This window comes from Musca autumnalis, unplaced genomic scaffold (assembly GCF_047663935.1).
Source record: "Musca autumnalis isolate F117 unplaced genomic scaffold, ASM4766393v1 scaffold_5, whole genome shotgun sequence".
Taxonomy (NCBI): domain Eukaryota; kingdom Metazoa; phylum Arthropoda; class Insecta; order Diptera; family Muscidae; genus Musca; species Musca autumnalis.
Window position 1 is genome coordinate 148,277,998 of NW_027412088.1, and position 19,413 is coordinate 148,297,410.

Below are 19,413 nucleotides of genomic sequence, written 5' to 3' on the forward strand. Positions count from 1 at the left end.
TTTAATGACAACTTTTTATCGACTTTATGCTTGACAATTCAAAAATAGGTATTTTCTACCTCACTTCTTCGGTCCATTGTCAAACCGAGAAGGACTTTAAATTTATCAACAGATTTTTTCTGTAACCTTTCTTTTTTGTTACGGACTTTGTCGGATTTTCGCCAGTTTGTGCCTTTTAGGATTTAATATCGTCCATGTCCCTGTCTTTATCCTAACGCGATCCAATTATAAAAGTTAAAAAAAAAAATGGTTAAATCGAATTCTCCCGCTTATTTAGACTTATATGTTTTAACTTTTCATGGCTGATGGGCCGTTAAACCTCACCATTTAAGTACACAACTTTGGCAAATATAGCGATTATAAAATAATAGGCCCCGAAATTCGTCTACAAATATATAGCATTTTGGACCACGGGACATTCCTGAACATTTTCTGAAAATTAGGTTCAGTAGTTTTGGAAAAATAATGTTCTGAAAAGAGTGGTCATCATCGGCGTGGTCATCAGATATTTTGGCTCCAAATATGTACCTAGGGTGCACACAACTTCATTGCCTACCAAAATGTATGCTGAAACCGATATAATAATGAGTGTGGCTTATACATATAGCGTTTAACAGAAAGGCATAGGGAAGGTACCCCACCTCTTCCGAAATTCATAAAATATACGGCAAACATTGAGCTTTTGCTACAAATTTTATGGAAATCCCTTCAGTAGTATTGGAGTTATGACATATTAAAAAAACAGGCGTGGTCGGGCCTATAGGCCCCAAAAAAGTACCTAGATTGTAGATTAATCCGTAAATTTTTATTCCGATACATACATCATTTTTGCAAATATAACGTTTTTTAAATATGGCATAAGGGAAGTACCCCGCCCCCTAGGGAATTCAATAAAATATGTAACATATTTCGGGGGGTAAACTTTTCTTTCCAAAAACCCTAAGTTGGGTTATGACAGCATTTGATTTTTATTCATAAAGGTAAGGCGTTTTTTTAAATATGCCTCTTCAAAATTCAAGAAAATATGCCTGAAGATTCCCTGACATTTTCAGGAAAATCGGTTCAGTAGTTTTGTAGATGTAACATATTTTAAAAAGTGGGTATGGTCAAGTCTTTGGTTCCTAAAAAAGTAGGTAAGGCCGGAGACACAACCAAAATTGTCTCGCAAATCAACTTCCAAATAGAAATATTCGTAATTATTGTAAATATAATATTTTGAAAAAAGTAGGGTATACGGGAAGTACCGCGCCCTTTCCGAAATTCAACTGAATTTGTAGCCTATTTTAAGCGGGGGTCATCTCTGTACGTTCCCTGAAAATTTCAGGAAAATCTATTGAGTAGTTTCGTAGACATAACATATTTATAAAAGTGGGCGGAAAAGAGGGCGTGGCCAATTTTTCTTTGCATAAAACCCTAAACTGGACTATGACTAACTTTTCCACAAAAAATTATCCAAATCCAGCCGTTTTCAACTGATTCAATTACACTATGCAACACTGAAAATGCAAACAACTTCTAGTATGGATTTTTTGAAAGTACATATTTAGACTACGAAAACCCTAGTAGGGTTTTGTCCTGTCAGATCCAGTTCGGATTTTATGGCCTCGTCTAAACCGGGCTAAATCTAGACTTTTTTGCATTTATCAGGCCTTTATCTCAGAAACAAATAGGAATTTGGCCTTGCTGTCTTTAGCAATATTGTAGCTCTAAACTAGTAGAACTTATCTTTTGAAGAAAACACATAAGAAAAACTCCATCTAGGGCATCAAAATCTATAAAATTTAGAAAATTTTACATAATTGCTGAAATTCTGGTCAGTATCGGCTAAACTATTGGGAGTTGAACCAAGTAACCGTTTACAAAAATCTTCCAAATAAAGTTCTCAACAATTCTTTAGAACATTCTGAAACACTAAAATGCTTACTTCATGTTGCTTCAGCGGTATTTTGCATCATATCTTTTACAACACGTATTTCAAACACAGTTCACACCAACAGTTTATTCTCGCATTTGGGATTTCACTACATTATTGACATTTTTATTAAATCGTCGTTGGAAAATGTACTGAAAACAACGGCATAGAGGCATTTTACAACAATGACATGTTCTGAAAAGTTGTGTATTACATTTCGGGGAATATTTTTCCAAAAGAAAATATTCAGAAAAAATTAACGGTTTTGGAGATACGGTGCACTATGTCGCGAGTTCATATTAACTGTGCCCAAAAATAGAAGGAGTTGTCGTAGGTGCATCAATTTTGGTACACGTACCTATTATTGACTTACAATCTTCAGGACAAAAATTTGGGTTGGTCCGTCCACGTTTTGATATAGCCCCCATAGAACCGTACCTCCCGATTTTCGGTATTTTGAATGTTTAAGACACAATGACCAACCGAAAGTATTCAAATTTTGTGGTTAGTCTTCGGCAGAGGTATCAAACATTCCAACAGAGAATTGTGGGCTTAGGTCCACGTTTTGATATAGCTCCCATATAACGGTACCTCCCGATTATCGGTATTTTGAAGATTTTAGCCTCATTATTACACCGAAATTGCTGAAATTTGGTATTTAGTCTTCGCAGGGGGCATTATACCTTCACCAAGAAATTTGTCTGCATAGGTCCACGCCTTCATATAGCCCCCATAGGACGGTACCTCCCGATTTTCGGTATTTTGGAGGTTTTAGCCTGATTATCACACCGAAATGGCTGAAAATTGGTATTAAGTCTCCGTTGGGGGACTTATAACCTTCCACCAGAAATATGTCGGTATAGGTCCTCGTCTTCCTATAGCCCCCATAGAACCGTGCATCCTCATTTTCGGTGTTTTGAGTGTTGTGGCCTCAATATCCACCCGATATGACTGAAATTTGGTGTTTAGTCTTTATATTGTTTGTGAGCATATTGAATATATCAAACTCTTGTCTTTATATATGAGAAATTTCCTTTAAAAACATTTTTGACCGATTAGTGGTCAAAAAACGGTAAATTTTTTGTAAAAAATCGAATTTTGAATTTCGCTGTTCACAATTTTTTTAAAAATTTATATTTTTAAAAATTCTCTCGTTTTAAAGCAAGACTATTAGGTACTTAATAAGCCCACAAAAATATATGATGATCGGTTCATTCGTTTTCGGGCTATAGCCAACACCGCAAAACGATTTGTTAAAAAAGGGGGTATCCTCTCAGTGAGGTGGTCGCTGAAAAAGAGAAGTGACACATTCGTCTGCAAACCTCTGCAGCTGGGACCTTTATATATTTGAAGTACTCACTTTTTACTACTCATACAGCAAAAAATATCGATATACACTTTTATACAATTTTTTTCCCACTCCACTCAATTTAAAATTTGCTTCAGAAAATTAATAAACTTAGTAATACATGTTTGGGTAAATGTAAACACCATATGATTAATATTTACATGCAAACAAAGGTGTAGCCAAGTTTATTACATCCCAAGAGAACTTAGGAACTATTTTTGCAGCGACCGCTACTTTTAAATTTTAAATATTAACGCATAATATAATTTATTAATTTTAGAAAAAAACACACAAAAATAGTTATTAACTAAAATTGTCGGATTTAAATCCTCATATAGCAAAAACTACTTCACGTATCAGTACCAAAATTCAGATTCTTCTTAATTAATATGTTTTCTATCACTCCCCATCAATAAATTTGTTCAAAGAAGTATTTAGTTTTTACCATTTTTGGCCACGGTCGTGACACTGTGCGGTGCGAAATGTATAAAAATTGTGGAATTTTTGCATATATTTTGAAATTTGAGGCAATAAATGTAGTTTTTCGAGTTCATTATTTCTCCAAATATTTTATTCTTGTCCTTATCTAAAAATTTGCTTCAGAGGTCAGAAGAAGATTCGCATTAGTTTCAGAGATATAGGCCCGAATTTCTTTAAAAACTCAATATTTAACCATGTTTAGATGGGACCATAAAATTCGAACTGGATCTGACACAACAAAACCCAACTAGGGTTTCTTGCGTTTGGGTCTGTACTTTCAAAAAATTCTCAGTTCGAATTGTTTGCGCACGATCACCTTAAAAATGTTGCACAGTGTTACCAACAAACGGACAATTGAGTTTTATATATACAGATATTCGCCGCAATATTGTCATTAAATTGGCAACTTTACTTACTTTTAGGCACTATACACCTAAAAGGCAAAGATTTCATGGAATCTTAATTTCCAAAAAAAATAAAATTTCTCATCTGTCCCGTGTTTTGCTTACATCCTGATGTAAACTTTAAAATCCTCATATTTCTAGCGCTCTACTTTTACAATCTGATTGGCTTTTTCTGTAATTTGGGAAAATTGAGTCTTGTTGCATAGTAAATTGGTAAAAGGTAAGGAAAAATAAGGAAAAATGTCCGGATTGCCGTGTAGAGAAATGGCTATTTTTTACACGTAGAGCTCTTTTTACTTCTATAATTCATTTAAGCGTTCGGTGGTATTAGCAATTAAAATTTAAAGTATTTTATATAACTACCACGATTGATTTTAATCATAGAAAATAATTTATTTTCTTTACTATTCGTTAATCTGGACAATTTGATAATTCGGACACCGCCGAAACCTGTGGATTACGGATTGTCGAGTTTTTACTGTATATATGGCATATATATTTTGATTGTCGATGCTATAAACAAGGGAATTTCCGGAACTTTAAAGGCCCATATCTCGCGAAGTATGGACTCCCCGAAAGAACTTTACATTTTTGTAATTAGGGCGAGATCTATGTACCTATCTATCTACCTGTGGTGCAAATTTCAGATTTTTCATCCAGCTGTTTGTATAATCAATTTTTCAACTCCTCCATTTCATACAGCAAAAAAGGGTGTAATAATGGACGTATTGACGAATATTGTGAACGTTGTCGGCAATTGTTTTTTTACTTGCCAATGGGCGAGTAATAAACTAGAAGAGAGGCAAAACGGACACCACAAAAGTTTTACCTTCGCCTCCAGTTATGGTTCTTTTCTAAAAACAACGACAACAACTACAACAACTTCACCTACTTCAGCTACTTCAGTTAGTAATTAGTAAGTACTTACTGTCCCCCAAACATACATACATTTACACAATTTTTTTTTTAACAGACAACACGACACCCCATCTTCGCATCACATCTTCCAACACCGTCCAAATCGGTAAGTGAAATACAAATACATAGACAAACACACACAAATACACAGAAACCCACACCCAAGTAATAAAAGTACTAAAAGGTACTAAATATGGTACACTTTGTATAAGACAAACGGGAGGGTCACTAATGGAAAGTTAGAAAGATGTACCAAAGGGTTTTTGAAAATTCGACGTCTAAGTGTACTAAAAGTTAACAAATTTAGTACCAATTGTATATATTGATCGGATATAGCTAGAATCTTGGAATTTGGTATGGAAAACAAGGTTAGAAAGTGTAGTTTAAAAACGGAAATGGCTTGGGGAATACGCACTCGCACGAAAAGTACTAAATTCAGTACAATTTGCATTTGGGTGAACGGAAAGAACTGGAATCCTGAAATTTGGAATTAAAATTACTATTGGAGTGGATGATTAAGATATGGAGGTGGTTTTGGAATTTCGTATTTATGTTATGAAAAATACTAAATCGCGGTTGGGATATAGTTTTGGATATAAGGAAGTAATTTTGGAAACAAATACATATTATAAGTACTAAATATGGTAACAGTTTGGTGTTATATGAAGGCATATAGGTGGAACAGCGAATTGTTATATGAGGGTTTGTGTTGGTGTTTAGTAGCGCTGGCAAACTATCGATATCGGCCCATTCGATTTTTTTTCGATATTTCCTTTTCAAAATATCGATAAAATCGATACTATCGTGTAATTGCCATCCCTATTTATTTATAATCCAAAATGACCAATAAACTGTTTATGTCAAAATTGCAAGATCCAATGCAGAGAGAAAGTGCATCTTGGTATGCTGTCAAATTAACCCTAGAAAGTGACATAAATGGTTATATTTAACTGAAATTGTGCATGTGAGAGCCCATATATACACAATTATTTTCCCTGGACCATAGCCGTAAAACATACTATATAGATAATGTGTATCGAAAACAGGGGCTGCTAAGAATGTTATACGTTATGATTTTCAGAAGACTCATATTGAAATTTTATTTGGAACATTTCTTTCTTTAACAATATTCCAAAAAAGTGAAGAATTTTGCTAGATTTTGATACTGTATAGAATTATGTAAAATTAACTGTCCAAAATAAAAACAAATAATTCCATCCTAATATACATATATAAATATAAATTTTTACATAGTTAAATTTGACGAAGAATATTTTTGTCTCTGACATCATCTCTATAAAATTATGTTTTGTGGGAAATCTATATATATAAAAAAGGATGATGTTAGTTACTACGCTTATAACTCAAGAATGGCTGAACAGATTTTGACAATTCGCACCAATTCGGAATGGTCTCATGTCAGAAAAGCATAAAACCTAAAAAAAATCGCGAAAATCCACGAAAAAATTGCAAAAATGTTTTTTTGAAGGAAGTAGAATTTTTTACACATTTCAATCGAGCTTCGCGTTTTTGACACTTTTTTGGACAGTTTTTGGGGCAAATTGTATATGCACAAACTGTAATTTTTTGTAAATTTTTGAAAGTTGTATAGAAATTTGTTTTTTACAATCAAATTAATGTTCATTTATTTTCAAGCGTCTTTTTAGGAAATTAACAGCGAAACAATAGTTAAAAAGAGAGAGTTTAGTTTAGAGTTTAAAAAGATTATTTGTGGTTTCGGTCAGATCTTATTGAAAAGAAGAAGATTTTATCTGTACCAAATTGTATCTGCTTCTATTGTATAACGTGGCTTACGCTAAAACAAATAAAACCACTGCTAAGTTCGACTGGGCCGAATTTTTATACCCTACACGATAAATTATGGTGAAACCAGTTTAAAGCCATTACGGTTGGATAATATTGCTAAAACTTTAAAAATACTGAAAATCGGGTGGTTCCCTCTATGTTAGCCGCTTTGGTGGATAATGAGCCGAAAACCTTGAAAATATCGAAAATCTGGAGGTACCGTTTTATGAGGGCTATGCCGAAACATGGATCAGTACTAATAATTCTCCGCAGAAATGTTGTTTATTCCAACGAAGACTAAAAATTATATTTCGGCCATTTCGATGTCAATCCGTGGGTACCGTTGTAGGGGGCTATATCAAAATGTGGACCTATGCCGACAATTCTCTGCAGGAATTTTGTATACCAAATTTAAAGCATCTTAGCAGTTATTTAGTTCCAAATTATAAAGGTCTATCTTAAATATTGTCTGCTGTATCTTGATTCCAACAGCGCTATTATTAACGGAAATTCAAATAAAAGTTGCCTACACTGTTGCTATCTGTAGAACTTACGATTACTTTTTATTGGCCGAATAATATCGTTATTTACCGAAACTATAAGCATTTTAATTTTACCGAATTTGGTCGGTATCTCCAAAAAAGATAGAGAAACACAATACTCAAAAAAATATAGTACTTTATATTGAAATCCGACTTTGTTACAAACAGGATAAAAAATTTAAGTACACCCTCCATCTTATGGCAGAGAGAATAAAAATACGAAACAATGGCGGTATGTACCTTTTTTGTGGTCTATATAAAAACCTTGGCTTAACTGAGGGGTCTATATGAAAACTTAGACCGATATAATGGATCAATACCAAATATACCAAATATCGTAGGAGTTCATTAAGAGATCTTACATTATAAATGTTGCGAGATTTATTTTGATTTCAAAACATGCACGGGGATGAAAAGATATTGTCATAAATGTGTACATTCTACATCGTCTTAAATATTTAAAATATGGGAATTAATTTCGAGGTGGTATTAAAATCTGCAACTTGATCCCAAAGGTTTCCTACATTTAGATATCACAAATTCCAAAATTTGGTTGGAAAATGGGGATAAAAAATATGGAAAAAATTTTCAAAATACCCATAACGTTCAATAACACATTGACTGAAATTTAAAATGTAGGCCGCCGTTAAAGTGTAGATGTGCGATAAGGTCTTTTTTGAAATTCGAACAAAATGTGTACTTAACCAACCCAATGATTACACATGCAAGTAACTTGCAGACAGTTGTGTATACATATAATAGTCGCAACTTCAATTTTTTCGAACTGTCAATTGCATGTGTAAACGGCGAGTAAATAAAATTAAATATAAATTCAAAATTTTTAGTGTTCACCATATTAAATATTGTTTATTTGTATATTTTTCCTTTTCCGCATACGAAGTATTATTAAAATTAAATTATAAATATATTCGATCTGTCCGTAGGTGAAAGATTCATTTCGCATTGTCTTAGGGTATGTATCTGTCGGCAAAGCCGACTGACACTTTTTTACTTGTTTTCATTTCTTTCAACAAATTTATTGTAGTAAATAAAATAATTATTATAATTATTATTATTATAATTATCTACTAATTTTTACTATTTTTTCCGATAACATAAAGGAAAAACTGTTATCGTATTAAAAAAATTTAGCTTCTTGCAGGTTCTGGAACGGAACAATTGTTGATACTTGTTAAGAGTTTTGCCAAAGGACCTACATGAAACTATACAGTTCACTTCACAGTTCCAACGGCCCATATTTTTTTATGAACAAACTGCGTAAACTTAATATCACACTTTACATTTTATGATGTTACTCTTACGTTTCGGAACTTACTTGTTAGTAGTTAATCCCTGTTAAGAATAAAATTCATACAATATCATGATCAAGTACTTATCGAAAATGGGGGTATTTTGGAACCTCCATTACATTTCGAAAACATTTATTTGGCAAATTGCATAACATTTAATTGTTGATTGTTGGTGTATATATTAGGGTTATGACTTTTTGACATTTTTCCTCAAAAATGATTTCCTGTAGCAGGGATGAATGAACTTTTGCCTATTAATCACTATGCTATCGTTTATTCCATTGAAATATAAAAAAAGTTCACGCACAAATCGATTTTAAAAAAATAATTTTTTGAAAAAATGTATGTAATGAAAAAAAATTTTTTTTTCAAAAAATTATTTTTTGTTGCACGAATGAATAAATATAAGCCTACTAATAACAATAATAACGTTTATTTCATTCATATATTAAAAAAGTCGCGAAAAAAGTCACTTTGAAAAAATTTCAAATTTTTTGTTTTTTGTTAAAAAGTTATAGTTTTGAATAAAAGCGTTTACGACATTGTTACGATTCTCAGAATTGAAGAAAAATAGTGAGAAATAAATTGTATGTCATTTTAATTATTTCATGTGGCTCTAAAGTTTATTTTCAATTATATATCTGTTTTCATTGACTTCAAAAAAATGTCCATAATTTTGATAAATTCAAATTTTAAAATCATTTCGTGCGTGAGGTTTTTTCACCGAATCAACTTTTAATTAAGATTTTATGTAATCTTATGGCAAAACTCATCACGCTATGATACAGGGATATGAGGTTGTAAAAAAGTCATAACCCTAGTATATATATTATTTATTGAAATATTTTTTTTTGTTAAACAAAGCGATAATCTATATAGTAAAAACAGTAAAAACAATAGTAGTACAGTATAGTATTTTTAGTGTATAAATTAAATTATTATTGCAAAAACTCTAATTCATTAAAAAATAAATCATGTGGGTATGAATTTCTATTAACGCATTCCACAGCAGCATCGAATCTTCTTTTTGCATAAAACATAGTACGCATAGCTGGCGTACCACGCACATGCTGTCGTATGTCCGAGAAAAACTTCTCTATTGTAGAGTGGGATGTTAAGTGGGTTACATGAAAATTATCTTCAGTTGTCAGCAGTTCTTCCCATGACGTCAGAGTTGCAAGAAGAAGATGTATATTAGTATACCGCATGCTGTATATCATTGTTTTATATTCCCGTATTGTTTCTTGTTTATACGTCAACTCTGTTCTTCTTGTTAGCATTGTAACTAATTGTGTCGTCAGAGACACAAATTTGAAAGCATTCATCAATTGATTGTCATGCCGGTTTTCGCTCGACATTTGCCTCAGATGTCCTACTACGTCATTATTAAAAATTCTCTGATAATTTTCAAACTTAAATGCCTCGTAGTAGTAGGGTCTTAACAATTCTTCTCTCTGCCTGGGCGTGGTGTAGTTCTCCACGTATTGGAATCTAAGCTTAGATCCGTCATACTCGATATCTCCATTTATGAAATTAGAAACTAAATGTAGAAGTAGATGGACCATGTCAAACATCCACAGATTCCCTTCATATCTTAAATTTCTTTCGTAATAGAGTGGTACTAAAGTTTGATGCACAGTATCTGCATCGCAGACACTGGCAACCACATCCACGCCGCATTGAAGATCTGCGAAATCATTTGAACGATATGCCATCTGTGGTAAGTTTCATGGGCCTCCGTGTCGATGAAAATAGACCACTTACTTGTAATCCCAGTTAAAATAAATCCGTACTGGGATGTTATTGGTTCATTGTTGACGTTAAGCGCGTCAAAACTTTAAACGCACTTCCTGTGCTTTTCAGGCATTGCAGCGAAAAATGCCTGCAGCTTCTCTCTGGTGGAGTCGGTAAATCCCATGGGGCTATCTTTGTACCACCCTTCCACGGTGTTGATGTGCGGAGTTGCAGTATTTAATAATACACGGTCCAACGTGTATGCTCTTCGAGACAGCAACCCTTTCAAAATGATTAATCTTGTCTCCTCCTCGGTATAAGGAGGAACCGCTTGTCCAATGGCGACATGAAAAAATGCACGTTGTTGTTCTTGCCAATTCATATTAAGTATGTATATTCAATTTGTTAAATATCGCTATTTGATATTGTTGAAACGTTAGCGTTAGAAGACCGGTATACGTATAACTTTCCACTAGAAATTCTCAATGTTTTTATACCCCCATTTCACTTACTATTTCGTGGGTGGGGGGCCTCTACCAAAAATCATCAAATTTTAAAATGTTGGGTAGGGTTACGTTACGCTATTTTGAAGGCTGTAATATAAACATGGCCTAACTCAGTAACTTCGTTTTCAAAGGGAAAACTTAAAAAAGTAATAAAAAATAATTTAGAAAAAATAAGTTTCAGTGTTTTATTTAGAAATGCACTTAAAACTAAAAAAATATATTCTTACTCATGATGGGGACTATAGGAAAAAATGGACCCATTTTGGATTTGGTTTCATATTCATGTATTGTCATCCAAATCTGAAAAGTGTGCAAATTTTATTGGATGTGTTTCAATAATGAAGAAATTCTGAGTTTTAAAATGTTCCCCATTGCGTTACTAAAATTGGTGAAATGCTTGTGATGTTGAAAAAGACGCTGGGATATCCCAATTTTCAATTTATGGAATTTTAGTTCCATGTCAGATATTTCTGCTTCTGTTAGACATATGTGACAAGGAGAGATCTTGATAATGAAACTAAAACATCTGAGCTTTAAATTAATACAAAATGGGGCATTTACGGTAGAGTATCAGATATATGCAAAAGGCGCTAGGCTACCACAATTTTAATGTTTTGAGGGTGTTATTTTAATGACAAATACCGTGCTTCTATTTGGTGTATTAAAGACATGTAAAATGCTAATCAAGAAGACCAGCAAAGCTTTCAATCAGTGCCAAGTATATATCGACAGAAGTCAAATATAAAATTAAATATTATTTATTTTGGTTCAGTTCGCCTTAAGTCATTTGGTATAAAAGCCATATAGGTGAAAACTTTAGTAAAATGTTTACGAGGGAAAAGCTTATGCACAGGGGTAGTAGTATGGGGTATCACATAGTCGGCCCCGTCCCGACTATAGCCTTTGCTCACTTGTTTTGGTGTATATATAAGTATGGGTCTATGACCATTATTTTGATGCGTTACAAACTTTTTGCCCAAAATCAACTTATAATACCCTCCCCGCATAGTGGTGTAGGGTATAAAAACTGAAAAGAATGGAGTTATCAAACTGCATATGACTTTCCCCACAAAAAACACCAGAACAAAAAAATTGCAAGCTGACAGCTCGATTCAACTAAGAAATCATCGATTTCTGTGAGTTGAAGTAACATCACACAGTTAGTTACCTGTGAGTATGTTGTTGGAAGGCAGGCGCAAAAGGGAATTTTTAAATTCCAAAAAGATACTCACAGGTAACTGTTTGATGTTACTTCAACTCACAGAAATCGATGATTTCTGAGTTGAATCGTGCTGTCAACTTGCAAATATATTGATGTAGTGTTTTTTATACCCTATACCACAATGTGGAAAAGGGTATTATAAGTTTGTTTTGGTAACAATTCATGTAACACCGCGAAATATTCGTCGGAGACCCCAAATGTGGTATACCAATCTTCATATCTCGACGAGATAAAGCGATTTTGAGATGTGTGTCCGTCCGTCTGTCCATTATAAATTGTAAACACGCTCCAGGCCGCAATTATGGACCAATCATCACGAAATTTTGTATGGAGATTGGGTTCAGATCAGAATAGATCCCTATTCTTATTGGTGATGATCGTGAAATATTTAGCGGGTGAAATGGACCAAAAACATAATATTTATCCAATTTTCTGGCGGCTCTGTAGGTCTCAATAATAGTCCGATCAACGCGTAATTTTAAATAAGGTAAGAGTGAAGCATTGTGGCGTTTTTTTATTGGGATAGCGTTAGCAATTTTGTTTTTTCAAAATAGTCTGGCTTAATCCCATTGTTGTTGCTTTAATATTTTAAAACAACTGTTTTATTAGTGGAAAAGATTTGGCATTGTTCCCCAAGGGGTAAGGCAGGGAATACTATAGTTTCGATCCACGCCACTGGATCTCATCAGTTCCCTTGTTTCTTGTTTGTGGATATTCTCCACCAAAGTTATTTTTCAATAACTTCTTCAACAAGAAACTTTTTATACCCAAACATCAATCGTCAGCTCGAAGTATAAAGGTAAGCAAAGAAAAAAGTTCAATGAGAAGTTTTTCCTTGGCAACCTCAGTTGAAAATTGAAAAATATTGAAAAATAACTTTGGTGGAGAATATCCACAAACAAGAAACAAGGGAACTGATGAGATCCAGTGGCGTGGATCGAAACTATAGTATTCCCTGCCTTACCCCTTGGCGAACAATGCCAAATCTTTTCCACTAATAAAACAGTTGTTTTAAAATATTAAAACAACAACAATGGAATTAAGCCAGACTATTTTAAGGTAAGAGTATATTACAAAGGAGAAGCTTGCAATTTGAGATGGCGATCGGATAATATTTAGAGGGTTAAATGGACCAAAACTTTTGTGTGAAAAATGTGAAATTTTTTAATATACAGCTTATATCATAATTCCTCGAAGTGACATTCCAGACAAGTGAGATATACTTGAAAGTGGAACGCTTGACCTTTCAATTGATGCCAATTATGTTTGTGTGCATGATCAGATAACAGAGTTACAGCCTTATCTATTCCGTTATTTGTTTGTAGTGTAATAATTAACTCGCTAGAAGTCGCAATTATACATCAATAGTCACGAAATTTTGCACCGGTTAAGAGTATAGGTCGAAAAAGATGCCTACAATTTTGAATGATGATCTGATATTCTTTAGCGGGTGAAATCGACCATTACTTTTGTATGAAAAATATAAAAATTTCATTTGTGGTCGATATTTTAATTCCTTAAGGACATATATATTTCGCAAAGTAGCCTACATATTAGGCCGGGGCGATTTGTGTGGAAGGAAAAAAGTGTTATCGGGCGTCTGGAGTTTCTGATTCTTGGGATTGTACTGAGCAAAAAAGTCAACTAGACCATATGTATACGGTGAAAATCGAGCCCCCGGATTTTCACTTGAAGTTTTTTTCAAGGACTTTTGGATACTTTGACATATATCAACCAAACCACTGTAGCCAATTGTAGCCAAGACAATAATAAAGAACTCTCTGGTACATCGCAAGAGCATTGGAACGCTCCTTCAGGTAGTTATGGCCTCGAGAAAGTGCAAATTTTTCGGAAAATATCGATAAATGACACTGTGCTACAAAATGGGACTCAAATTCAGTGGGTGGAAAATCCCTTTTGAAGATGAAAGCCCTCGGTGAGTGTACTAAGAACCCAAAAGGAAATGTTCACCATAGTTCAAGTTTCCGAGATATTGCGTGATTAATGGTTTGATTTTGACCCCTTAATTTATGAGAAAATAGCTTTATATCTCACTAAAGGGTTATTGTAGCTTCATTTTGATATTGCATATCTTCAGTCAAATCGAATGGTGAATCTTTTTGTAGAATATTTCATCCCTCTATCTCCATTCCTTTTATGTCCTTTTCGTCCTTTATTTTTTGAACCGTAGTAAAAGTACCAGAAGACGAGATTTTACAGCATCCAAATATTCTACAAAAATGTTCTTCAGAAGATTTTAGGTATGGTTCTCATTGATGACCAATCGATATTTCCCCGTTTTCATGGTCCTTTGTGACATTTACCCGGTTTTTGTTCAGAAAACTATGTTTTGTTTTTATGTATGTATATTCGTTATTGGTATGTGGTGCTTTTGAAATACTTACCATAAATAGCTCTTGTAATGACGATGACAACTTTGTTGGTTCCGAAGCTAGAAAAAAATGTAAAATATCACTGGGTTGACGTGGTTCAAACTTCTGAGTTATGTGGAATTAATTCATTCTTGATGAACTTTAAGTGCATGGTAAAAAACAACATAACACAAATTCATCTCACCATAACTCAGAAGTTTTACCTATGGCATAACTGTCTTTCCAGAGTTATAACACTATCTTAATCGACTTTCATCGCCAAAAAGAATTTTTGAACCCAGTGATATTTTACATCAAAATCGGTTTAAGAAAGCGGTTTTTTTGTTCTAGCTTCGGAACCAACAAAGTTGTAATCAGCTACTTGCTGTCATTTGATTGACCATTTTATTTGCTTTCTAATGATATACATATACGGTTAATCGGATACTTAAAACCGGTTCCAAAATCGGTTTTGATATCAGAATAACCGGTTCAAAAATTGAGATAACCGGATCTATCCTTCAATAAAATTTGTTATTAACGTTCATCATCATGTTCATCATTACAAGAGCTATTTATGGTAAGTATTTCAAAAGCACCACATACCAATAACGAATATACATACATAAAAACAAAACATAGTTTTCTGAACAAAAACCGGGTAAATGTCACAAAGGACCATGAAAACGGGGAAATATCGATTGGTCATCAATGAGAACCGTACCTAAAATCTTCTGAAGAACATTTTTGTAGAATATTTGGATGCTGTAAAATCTCGTCTTCTGGTACTTTTACTACGGTTCAAAAAATAAAAGACGAAAAGGACATAAAAGGAATGGAGTTAGAGGGATGAAATATTCTACAAAAAGATTCTCCATTCGATTTGACTGAAGATATGCAATATCAAAATGAAGCTACAATAACCCTTTAGTGAGATATAAAGCTATTTTCTCATAAATTAAGGGGCCAAAATCAAACCATTAATCACGCAATATCTCGGAAACTTGATCTATGGTGAACATTTCCTTTTGGGTTCTTAGTACCCTCATCGAGGGCTTTCATCTTCGAAAGGGATTTTCCACCCACTGAATTTGAGTCCCATTTAGTAGCACAGTGTCATTTATCGATATTTTCCGAAAAATGTGCACTTTCTCGAGGCCATAACTACCTGTGGTGCACCGGTATGCACACCCGCCTTGCACACATAAGGTCGTGGGTTCGATTCCCCGGCCAGGCAACATCAAAACACTTTTCAACGGTGGCAAAATACCCCTCAGTAATGTTGGCGACATTTCCTGAGTATTTCAGCCATGTAAAACTTCTCTACACAAGTGGTGTCTTAGACACGCCGTTCGGACTCGGCGATAAACTGTAGGTCCCATATCATTGAGCTAATATGAATCGGGGTGCACTCATTGATATGAGAGAAGTCTCCCTTGTCCCTACGGGATGTTGTGGAACAATTATTATAACTACCTGAAGGAGCGTTCCAATGCTTTTGCGATGTACCAGAGAATTCTTTATTATTGTCTTGGCTACAATTGTTGTCTTTGTGTTGGATCGAAAATCTCAGTGGTTTGGTTGTTATATGCCAAAATATGCAAAAATCCTTGAAAAAAACTTCAAGTCAAAATCCGGGGCTCGATTTTCACCGTAGACATACGGTCTAGTTGACTTTTTTGCTCAGTACAATCCCAAGAATCAGAAACTCCAGGCGCCCGAGATGATGTTCAAATCGCCCCACTCTACTACATATGGAAAAAAACTACAGACCTTTCCTCTGATGTAAATTGCAATAAAGTATTTGCTAGATAACGGGCCTACTGCCTAACACCACGAAATATTCGTCCTAGACCCCTTATTTGATATGCCAAAGTTCATATATCGACGAGATAAAGCCATTTAGCAATGTGTGTCCGTCCATTAAAAATTTTAAACAAGCTTAAGGCCGCAATTTTGGACCGATTGTAACGAATTTTTTAAGGAGGTTGGGTTCGGGTCTGAATAGAAATTATTAGTTTTTGATTGATCGTGAAATGTTCAGGGGATGAAATGGACCAAAAACAAAATTTTAACCAATTTTGTAGCGGCTCTGTAGGTCAAAATAATAACCCGCAGATCAGATAATACTTAGCGGGTTAAAAGGACTGAAACTTTTGTGTGAAATTGGTAACAATTTCAATAACGTAGCCGTTAAACAACGGAAGTAGTAGTACTAAATAAGTGGGTTTCATTACATTTTAGTTTGTGTGAACTAAATTTTCCTTTCCTGCTACATAAAGGTCTTTGTCATGCTAGATAACTTTTTGGTTTTGGTCATAAGTATTAAAGAAGTTCCATGGAGAGCGATTGTCCAGGGATCGTGGGATACCCTAGGTCGGCTTCGTCCGACTATAGACTTTTCTTACTTGTTTTTTTTTTTTGGGAAAGACGAAAAGTGAGCATCATTGTCATTAACATGAGAATACTCAATGCTTCAAGAGTTCAGATTTTTCACTAGAAAAATCACAAAACTGAAAAGCCAATTGATATTTTCCTTCGCCGGTATGAAATCATGATATTGGTGGTCAGTGCGTTTTGTAAACATTACTCTCAAAGGTAATGATGAAGTTTTTGTCAACTATAGGAGTCTGGCATATGACTGGATTTAAACTTAGCTTTGAATGTACTTTGTACCGTTTTATGTAACTACACAGCCTTTATTGTTGGTGCCATACAGTAAATATTTACACATGTACGATACTACCTCGGTAGCTGTCGTTATTCATAAAGAACAAAATATTGAGAAACATTGCAAATCGAATCACATATTATATAAGGCCAATAAAAGTATATCTGGATGCTGTAGCCCCCTGCATATTATACCCTTCTTTATTGATGTTGAACTCTTATCATTCTAAATATAAATTTAGTAATCACAATCTATATATAAAATAGAAAAATGTTTGTATGTTTGTTTGTTTGTTTGAAATTTATAGACTCAAAAACCGCTGAACCGATCTTGCTGAAATTTTCAGGGTATAATAATACATCGCCTGAAAGTAACATAGGCTATAAAAAGTTTCGAAATTCCGCACTGATCCGGAGATATAGCATCAGAATCGGAGGTACCTCCAAAAAATTTCGACTTTGTATGCAAATATCTATAGAACGGTTACAGATACAGACTCCACATTTGAAATGTGTGATGGATTTTAGCCTAAAAATAAATGTGCCAAAATATATCGAAATCGGTCCAGATTTGGATATAGCTCCCATATATATTTTCGTCCGATTTCAAGTATTTGATGTACCAGACACGCTATATATGTCCGATTTCCATGAAATTTGGAATATGTGACTAAATTTGTTGTAGAAATGAGTATGCCAAATTATATTGAAATCGGTTCAGATTTGGATATAGCTCCTATATATATTTTCGGCCGATTTCATGTATTTGATGCACCCAACCCACTATGTATGTCCAATTTCAATGAAATTTGGAATGTGTGACTAAATTTGTCGTAGAAATGAGTATGCCAAATTATATTGAAATCGGTTTAGATTTGGATATAGCTCATATATATATTTTCGGCCGATTTCATGTATTTGATGCACCCAACCCACTATGTATGTCCAATTTCAATGAAATTTGGAATGTGTGACTAAATTTGTTGTAGAAATGAGTATGCAAAACTATATTGAAATCGGTTCAGATTTGGATATAGCTCCTATATATATTTTCGGCCGATTTCATGTATTTGATGCACCCAACCCACTATGTATGTCCAATTTCAATGAAATTTGGAATGTGTGACTAGAAATGAGTATGCCAAATTATATTGAAATCGGTGTTGATTTGGCTATAGCTCCCATATTTATTTCAATGAAATTTGTGCGGTATCTATATTTATAAAAGAGGAAAATGTTTGTACGTTTGTTTGTTTGTTTGAAGTTTATGGACTCAAAAACCGCTGAACCGATCTTCCTGAAACTTTCAGAGTATATTCCTACACGGCCTGAAAGTGTCACAGGCTATATAATTCTTAAAAATTCCGCCCCGATCTGGTGATATAGCCTCAGGATCGAAAGGTACCCCCAAAAAAATTTAGACTTTGTATGCTGATATCTAACGAACGATTATCGATACAGTCTTCAAATTTGGAATGCGATGTGTGTCTAAAAATAAATTTGCCAAAGTAATTTGAAATCGGCTCATATTTAGATATATATTTTCGGCCGATTTAATGCATTTGATGCATAAAACACGTTTTGTATGCCGAATTCCAATGAAATTTGGAATGTGTGACGGAATTTATTGCAGAAATAAATGTTCCAAACTATTTTGAAATCGGTTCAGATTGGGATATAGCTCCCATATACATATATTTTCAGCCGATTTCATGTATTTTCTACACCGAACACGCCATGTATGTTAAATTTTGACGAAATTTGGAATCTTTGACGAATTGATCCTAGAAATTAGTTTTCCAAATTATAATGAAATCGGATCAGATTTGGATATATATACCTCCAATATATATTTTTGGCCGATTTCATGTATTTTATGCAATAAACACCTTATGTATGTCCAATTTCAATGAAATTTCAAATATGTGGCGGAAATTGACCTACAAAAAAATGTATTGAAATCGGTTTAGATTTACATATAGCTCCCATATATATTTTCGGCCGATTTCATGTATTTGATGCACCAAACACGCTATGTAAGACCACTTTCAATGGAATTTGTAATATGTGGCGGAAATTGGTCTACAAAACAAATTGATAAATTATGTATATTGAAAGAATTTCAGTCAATAGAATTCCAGGAAATGCACGAACGTACAAATCCATTGATACTGTGGCAACTGAAGACC